Source organism: Lactuca virosa, chromosome 2 (assembly GCF_052849685.1).
Source record: "Lactuca virosa cultivar CGN04683 chromosome 2, Lactuca_virosa_CGN04683_v6, whole genome shotgun sequence".
Taxonomy (NCBI): Eukaryota; Viridiplantae; Streptophyta; class Magnoliopsida; order Asterales; family Asteraceae; genus Lactuca; species Lactuca virosa.
The window spans coordinates 220,942,689-220,951,551 of NC_136427.1; positions in this window are offsets into that span (position 1 = coordinate 220,942,689).

The following is an 8,863-nucleotide window of genomic DNA, read 5'->3' on the forward strand; positions in this document are numbered from 1 at the left end:
TGAAGAGATTGCTGATGTATTCACAAAGGCACTTGACTCTACAAAACTCAACAATTTCTTACAAATGTTAGGAATGATGAATCCGGACCCACAATTCTTCTTGAATTGATAGGTACCGAAGACCACTCTTGGTCACCATTGCGGTCCTAACTAAATATATCTATCTTACATAGTTTCAGTATATCTTGTGTACTGCAGTACATCTTATGTACCGTAATATACCGTATATACCGTAACCATTTATCATACCTATATTTCAAGGGTCCTTATTGCTTGTTATTTCTGATTGTGTTCAAGTGTTCTTCTCAGTTTCTTCTACTGCAGTTGTCTAACCATTCATCCGCAATGAAGTCTTAATCCGTAGTGAAGTCTTCATCCGCAATGAAGTTTCAAAGCGCAATCTCAGTGATTGAACTTCCAACTACTTCATAAATTCTTGAAACATTGTGTGTTATTTAATGATCCTTCATTAAATAAGAAAAACATTCTCAAAAAATATTCGTTTTGTCGCATATGATCGTTTCAGATTCTCCTTTCAAATAAACCTTTTGTCAGACCTATTTTAGGTGTGATGCCAAAATAAATCAGTTTCCAATAAAAGAAATCTTTTTAGAAAATCTTTTCCTTAAACTGTCTTTTCCTCTTACCCCCAAAACGTCAAATCCGTTACAAATTCCACCTTTATTCAACTGATTATCGCCCCTCACCACACGTTCCTCAGACATGGGGTATTGGTTCTGACATTTCATTAAATGCCATCTTTTGAGAATAAACAAAAATACTTTTCGTTAAATGTTTTTGTGGCTAATAATGATTTCGTTAATTAAAAATAAACTCAAAGGTTTTTACCCTTAACCGCTTTTCCTTAGGGTAAAAACAATAAATATTTGAAATCCGCCACTATAAAAACCTTTTTTCTTCCCCAAGAAAGCTTTACGCTTTCTGATCTCTCAAAGACGAACAACTTCACCTTCTTCCCTCTTGCACTTCAAGGCTTTCTAGAAGTTCTTCAAACTTTTCAAAATGGTGAAATCAGGAATCTCAAAGAAGCAATCAAAAGCATCAGCCTCTGTTCAACCGACTGGTTCCGATTCTGCTACACGGAACCAATCGCCTTCAATTGCATCTAGCAATTTTAGGGAAATTTTCGATGATCATCCTTCTTACAATGACTCGATTCGTCTCATGATCAAGTTCATCCCCAATCATCCACTCTTTGGACCCTTCAACGCATTCACTGATGTGGTTCCCATCTCCACATTGTTCAAATGTGCATTTTAAGCATATCGCCCTCTCGATAACCTGCAAGAAGTTCATCTGAACTTGGTGGATGACTCTTTGGTCATCTTGACCAAAGATAAGTTCCTTACTGCGATCAATATCTTGGTGCATCCCTCGACCAAGTTCTTTTCACCAAGTGTCACAGACATCATCTCCACTCTGTATCAAATGGGTTACCAGAAACAGATCAAGGGCATTGGAGAGTTCAAGAAGAACCAGCTGCCTGCTGTCACACTTCAAAACCGGAACGGCGGAAACGTTCGGGGGTGGAGGACGTCATGTTCAGTATCACAACAATGCAAAGTAGTAAATAAGTAACAACATCATCCATTGCATTAATAATATAATTTCATACAAGTGTGTTCTGTCAAGTTATATAGACACCAAAAATATACATCAAAATAAAAGATGAGTCTTGAACTAGCTCAATCTTCTCAAAACCTGGCACCGGTACCTGTCTACTGGTGACCTGAGAATACAAGTTATTTTGAAAGCGAGTATCAACTTTAAAGCTGGTGAGATCATAAGTATATTAATGTCTGTATTTGTATGAAAGCGTTTGTAAGTCTGTAATTAAATAAGTTTGTAAAAGTTTGAACTCCCCTAGAAAACCCTATGTTTCCTACTAAAAGTAGCCTTCTACCAAGGCATCTAGTATCTGTGTGTGTCTCTTGTAAGAGTGTGTATTTTCCCAAATCCGACTATCATTAACCAAAAATATAGTTTTTACATTATTGTTTATTGTGTGAAGATCACAAAGTAAATGTAATGGGAAAATGAAATAGTACTGTAGTGTTGTATTAAGTAACTACTGCTGTACTAACTACCTTAAACCAATTGTTATTTAAAGTACCATGTGATCGGCCTGTATCCTGCTACCGACTCATAGAAAAACGACGATGTAAGACGTCGTAAGAAATGACGTTTGGCACCCGTAGACTTGCAAGTCCCACTGTAGCGAGCAGCAAGGTGTAGGATAGTCAATCCAGTATAGATCTATACACAAACTCATACGCTCCCCACTTAAGGAGATTCTGGATACAAAACGGTCATGACAGGTAGTGCCATGCCCCGTTACGTGGCTCACATAAATGTAGTAGTGTTCTAGTATATGTATGTGCTAGTTGTATTGTGTGTTCTCTCCCTATCTAGCATGTATTGTTTGTTTCTCATCATAATATTCTTTTGTTTGTTTCTCATCATAGTATTCTATTGTTTGTTTCTCATCATAGTATTATATTGTTCGTTTCTCATCATAGTATTCTATTGATTGTTTCTCATCATAGTATCTATTGTTTGTTTCTCATCATAGTATCTATTGTTTGTTTGTTATTGACTCATGTATGAACTGACTCATTGTATGTTTCACTGTTCTAGTAATAGTATTAGTATCTCCCTAAACTATACCTATTATAGTTTACTAGCAATGTTGTTTGAATGTATGAACATGTTTGTATACCTTTGCTACCCAAAGGTATTGAACTGTATGAAGTAACCTTTTATATCTATACACATATACATGATATATAACTAGGATTCAAACGACCTTCGGACAAATAACCTGAATACCCTAAGTCCACAACCAAACAAGGAACAGGAAGTAAGGTGAGTTATCAGTCCTAAGTCCTTTCAATCCTACTTATATAACTATATTTACATAGATACACAGAATATAAGTTAAAAGAGTTTAATAAAAGTATTTGATATGAAAAAGAGTTTATAAAACAGTTTGAAGTAAAACAGTTTGGTAACACAGTTTGAAAAGTAAGAAATCCACTTGTTTGGTAGTTATTAATCACATGTGATTGATATAATAACTATAATAGTTCAACTTGTATCCCCCCCCCCCCCCCCGTAAAAGCATTTAAAAACATTTAAAAGGTTGATTAAGGGGTATGAACTCACCTGTAGTGAGTGGTTTGGATGTACGGATTGTATAGGATGCTAAGTGTCAAGTGAAGACTTGAACACACACAAGGATCCTAGTTAACATATAATAACACATATATGTATCCAATTAGTCATTAAACAACTAATTAACCAAGTTAAGACATCCTAGGACATGTAAAACACCTTATTTAAGTGTTACAAGTACTAAGGATTGCATCTAAGGGTGGTAGGACATTGCTATTGAGTTTGGGGTCCAAGGGTAAACTCTATTGGAGTTTACGGTTTTGGGACCAACTCACATTGAGTTTACGGTCGTAAACCCATGAGTTTACGGCCGTAAACTCATGGTACTTTTACCATTTTGTGTTTTGAAGCTTATAAGGTCATTAGAAGCATTCCTACTTCATGTTTAAGCCTTAGGAAGTGATTAGGGCACCATTTCACTCCTTTGTGGATTTACGGTCCTTGGACCACTTTTCCTTGGGTTTACGGCCGTAAACCCAAATGGTTTATGGTCTTTATGATGTTTTAAGTCCTAAGCACTTTAAGGTTATGTTCTACCCTAGTATCCAAGGCTTGGTAAGGGACTAGGGCACACTTTGGCCCCTTTATTAGGGTTTACGGTCCAAGAACATCTTGGACCGTAAACACCTTTGATCTTGTGTTTCCTTGGTGTTTTCTAGATGATTAGAAGTGTAACAAGTCTTATAACAAGCCTAGGTAAGAGTACTTACTATGTAGAAGCTTGAAAAGGTGCTAAAAGTCCAAGAACACTAGTGTGTGTTCTTGGTGAAACTTGAAGATCTACACATTTGGAATGATTTCACGGATGGAATCATGTAAGATCACTAGATTAAGTAAGATATCAACTTATTAGGGCTAGAAACACTTACAAAGTTGAAGATCAAGAAGAAAATTCGGATGATACTTGAGAGGATTTGAGTTTTGGATCTTGAAAAGTGAAAAAGTGAATAAAATGGCTAAGTGCCATATTTATACCCTTGGGGTTTACGGCCGTAAACACCTTGTTTAGGCCGTAAACTCCAAACTCTTGGAGTTTTGGGACATTATTGCTACACAATAAACCCTAGGGCATCCTCTCTCCTGTTATCTCCTGAAGTACTAGGCTTTAGAATACTCAAACTGACTCTACACAGCTCAAAAGTTAGCAAAAACTGTTCTGACTTCTATTGAAGTGAATGATTGTACAGAATAGAAATTTCGGGTTGTCACATCATCCCCCCGTTAGAAGGAATTTCGTCCCGAAATTAGAGTTTAAGCAAATAAGTAGTTACAAATAACTAAGTAAAAAGACGAGGATATTTCAGTTTCATCTGATCCTCTCGTTCCCAAGTGAATTCCGGTCCTCGCTTGGCGTTCCAGCGAACCTTCACTATCGGGATACGGCTTTGTTTTGTTTGCTTGACCTCCCGGTCTATGATCTCTACTGGTTCTTCCATGAAGTTGAGGCTCTCGTTGATCTCGATCTCGTCGAGTGGGATTACAAGAGTCTCGTCGGACAGACACTTTTTCAAGTTCGAGACGTGGCAGGTAGAATATACGTTACTGAGTTCGCGTGGTAAGTTAAGTTTGTAAGCTACTGGGCCGATTCTGGCAAGAATCTCGAAAGGCCCTATGTACCTTGGATTTAGCTTTCCACACTTGCCGAAGCGTATCAAGCCCTTCCAGGGTGAGACCTTCAATAGAACACGGTCACCCACCTGGAATTCCAACGGTTTCCTTCGTTTATCAGCGTAGCTTTTCTGTCGGTCTCTAGAGGCTTTCAATCGTTCACGAATCTGAATGATCTTCTCTGTCGTTTCCCGAATGATCTCCGGACCCATGAGAGTGCTTTCAGGAACTCGTCCTTTAGCTAACTGGGTATCACCCACCTCAGCCCAGCACAGAGGGGATCTGCACTTTCGGCCATAGAGGGCCTCGAATGGAGCAGCCTTTATGCTTGTGTGATAACTGTTGTTGTAGGAAAATTTTACAAGGGGTAAATGAGTATCCCATGCTTTCCCAAAGTCGATCACACAGGCTCGCAACATATCTTCCAAGGTTTGGATAGTCCTCTCACTTTGCCCGTCTGTCTGTGGATGGTAGGCTGTACTCATGTCCAGCCTAGTTCCTAGGGAACTTTGTAGCGACTGCCAGAACCTCGAAGTGAATCTACTATCTCTGTCCGAGATAATGGATATGGGAACACCGTGCAGTCGTACAATCTCCCTAATGTAAGTTCTTGTAAGCTTCTCCATCTTGTCTGTTTCCTTGATAGGCAGGAAGTGTGCGGACTTGGTCAATCTGTCGACGACGACCCATATGGTATCAAGTCCACCCGTTGTCTTGGGTAACTTGGTTATGAAGTCCATAGTGATCCGCTCCCACTTCCATTCCGGTATCTCCGGCTGTTGTAGTAGGCCGGAGGGTTTCTGGTATTCGACCTTGACCTTGGTGCAAGTAAGGCATTTACTCACGAAGGTAGCAATCTCTGCTTTCATGTTAGGCCACCAATATAGCTTTTTAAGATCCAGATACATCTTATCTGAACCTGGGTGGACGGAATAACGAGTGTTGTGCGCCTCGTTCATGAACAAGTCTCTGAAACCACCGAGTTTCGGGGTCCAGATCCGATCCATGAGATAATAAGCTCCGCCACCCTTGACATCCAAGTTCTTATTCATCCCTCTCAGGGATTCACTCGCCACATTTTCAGGTTTCAAAGCGTCGAGCTGAGCCTCCTTAATTTGTGTGGACAAGTGTGAATGGATAGTCATAGTCAATGATTTGACTCTACGACCAGAATGTTCTTTCCGACTTAGGGCGTCAGCTACTACGTTGGCTTTACCCGGATGATAACGAATTTCACATTCGTAATCACTGAGTAGTTCGACCCACCGTCGTTGTCTCATGTTGAGCTCCTTCTGGTCGAATATGTGTTGTAGGCTTTTGTGGTCTGTAAAGATAGTGCTTTTTGTTCCATACAGGTAGTGTCTCCAGATCTTCAGAGCAAACATAACTGATCCTAGTTGAAGATCGTGTGTGGTGTAGTTGACCTCATGTGTCTTCAGCTGTCTCGACGCGTAGGCGATGACCTTACCTCGCTGCATCAGAACACATCCGAGTCCTTGATTTGATGCATCGCAGTAGACAACGAAGTCTTCTATCCCTTCAGGGAGGGATAGTATTGGTGCGGTGCACAAGGCTCGCTTGAGCGTTTGGAACGCTCTCTCCTGCTTCTCTTCCCAGTCAAAGGCCACGCCTTTCTGGGTCAGTGTTGTAAGGGGTTTTGCAATGCGGGAGAAGTTCTGAATGTCTTTCGCTTCTTGACTCACATCGACCACATGAGCAAGGAATGCGCGACATTCCTTTCGCAAGACGATACGAAGGTTTGTACCGGGTTTGTCGCTATAAACTACTAGAGTTTCGCCAGACGGCAGATTAAGGCGTACAACCTTTTCGTAACACATGATGTCGGCACGATGAAGACTCAACCAATCCATGCCGATAATGACGTCGAAACTTTTAATTGAGACCGGCATGAGGTCGATCGAAAATGAATGGCTATCTAGTGTTAGGGTACACCCTATGTATAAACTGCTAGTGCTCTCCGTCTTTCCGTTAGCCATTTCTACAGTGAACGGTTCTTTAAGTGCTCGAGATTTTTGCTTGAGTAAATGAGCAAATTTTTGGTTCACGAAACTCCCCTCCGCTCCACTATCAAATAGTATGCATGCATAAGAGTTATCGAGGAGAAACGTACCAGTGACCACTGTGGGGTCGGCAACTTCTTCCTCGTGGCCTATGGCCAGAACGCTTCCAACTCCGCCGGCATTCCCTGCCTTCGGGCAGTTCCTTTTGTAGTGGCCCACCTCGCCACAACCGTAGCAAGCTTGGCCCAAGCCAGCGCCGGGGACTTGGGTGATTGGCCTCGCCGGAGCTTTGCAGAAACGGGCAGTGTGCCCCTTCCTGTTGCAGTTCAAACACTGCATTTCCCGGCAGGCTCCTGCGTGGTGGAAGTTGCACTTGTTGCACTTGGGCAAACTTCCAGCGTACTGCTTTATCGGAGCAGCAGCAATGGCAGGTGTTATCGCAGCATGTACTGCCACGATCTGCTGCTTTTTAGCAGCCTTCTTCTTCTTTTTGTCATCCCAGAACTTCCGCTTGGAATCAGCGGTTCTGGCGGGTTCTGAGATGACCAGGGTTGTCGTTGCGGCCGGAGTACGAACCCCATGGTCAATAAGCCGTTGTGCCAATCGCTTGGCACTATCAAATGTAGTGGGGTTTGAAGCCAAAACATTTCCCTGGAATGGTGGCATCAGCCCCCATATGAATCTCTCTATCTTCTTCCCCTCTGTATGAACCATGTTGGGACAGAGGGCCACCAGTTCACAGAACCTGGCGGTGTAGGAGACTATGTCGGAGCCCTTCATGGTTAGGCTCCACAGTTCCTCCTCTAGTTTTTGGATTTCGCCCCTCGGGCAGTACTCCTCAATCATGAGGTCTCTCAAAGTTTCCCAGCCCATAGCATTAGCCACCACAAGAGATAATGACTTGACATGGCTATTCCACCATTTCAGGGCTTTGTCTTCAAAGGTGCAAGCAGCGAACTTGACCTTGCTCCCTTCTGGACAGGAGCAGATTTCAAAAACCGATTCGGTCTTCTCGAACCATTGCGAGAGGGCAATGACTCCGCCAGTCCCTTTAAAGGACTTGGGCTTGCAGTTAGTGAAGTCCTTATAGGAGCACTCTCTCAAGCGCACAGGGATTTCACCATGAGTAGATTGAACAGGGGTTCCTCCTCCAGTGGAACCAGATGAATGATATTGATCCATGGCTGTAGCCACAGCCGCAGCTACAGCAGCATTTAATGCTGCCGTATCGATTTGAGGAGCAGGTGGTGTTGCAGTTATCGGAGGATCGCGTCTTGTTGATCGACGTGGAGGCATCTTTTAACTATAAGTTTTAGAAAGATGAAGACATTGATAAGAATTTAATAGGAAAATTGATGAGAATGACTCATGGACTAACTCTCCATAGCCCAACAACACAATTGAATAGCACGATTGAAGGATGATCTAGTGCTAGAAGATGATAGCATTTGGATAATAATTTCCATGAGATTAGATATCTGTCAATAATACTGGAATTACAGATGTAACGAGTTCGGGAAAAATGACCTAGAAGTAGGTCTTACATCAACCAAGATGGGAAAATTTTGACGGACTACAACCTAATCAAGACCTAACGGGTCTAAGATTTACAAAGTTAGGAAATTGGACTAGAGTTTTTACACAAACTAGGTTATATCCAAAAGATAAGTCGATGAGACTCTATCGGCGACGAGAACTACTAGAGTGAGTTCTTGAATCCGACAAAAGACGTTCTATGTCCCTCACGCGCCTATCAGACCTTGCTTGCTGAGCTCGAAGTTCCCTGACTTCAGCTTGGGTTTCAGCAAGCTCCCTCTGCAGAACTGCATTGCAGATCTGAGTCCTTTCATGAGAAGACTCTAGTTGGTGAATGCGGACTGTGTTAACGCCAGAGTTGGCGTCAATCTCTATGACTCGATCGATAGTTGCTCGACCCTGTACTGTGTTCCGAGAAATCCTACGAACCATGATGGGCAGGACCCTATCAGCTGAACCTCCCTCGGTGAGGTTGTAGAAGCTTCTGTCTCCATTGTAAGGAA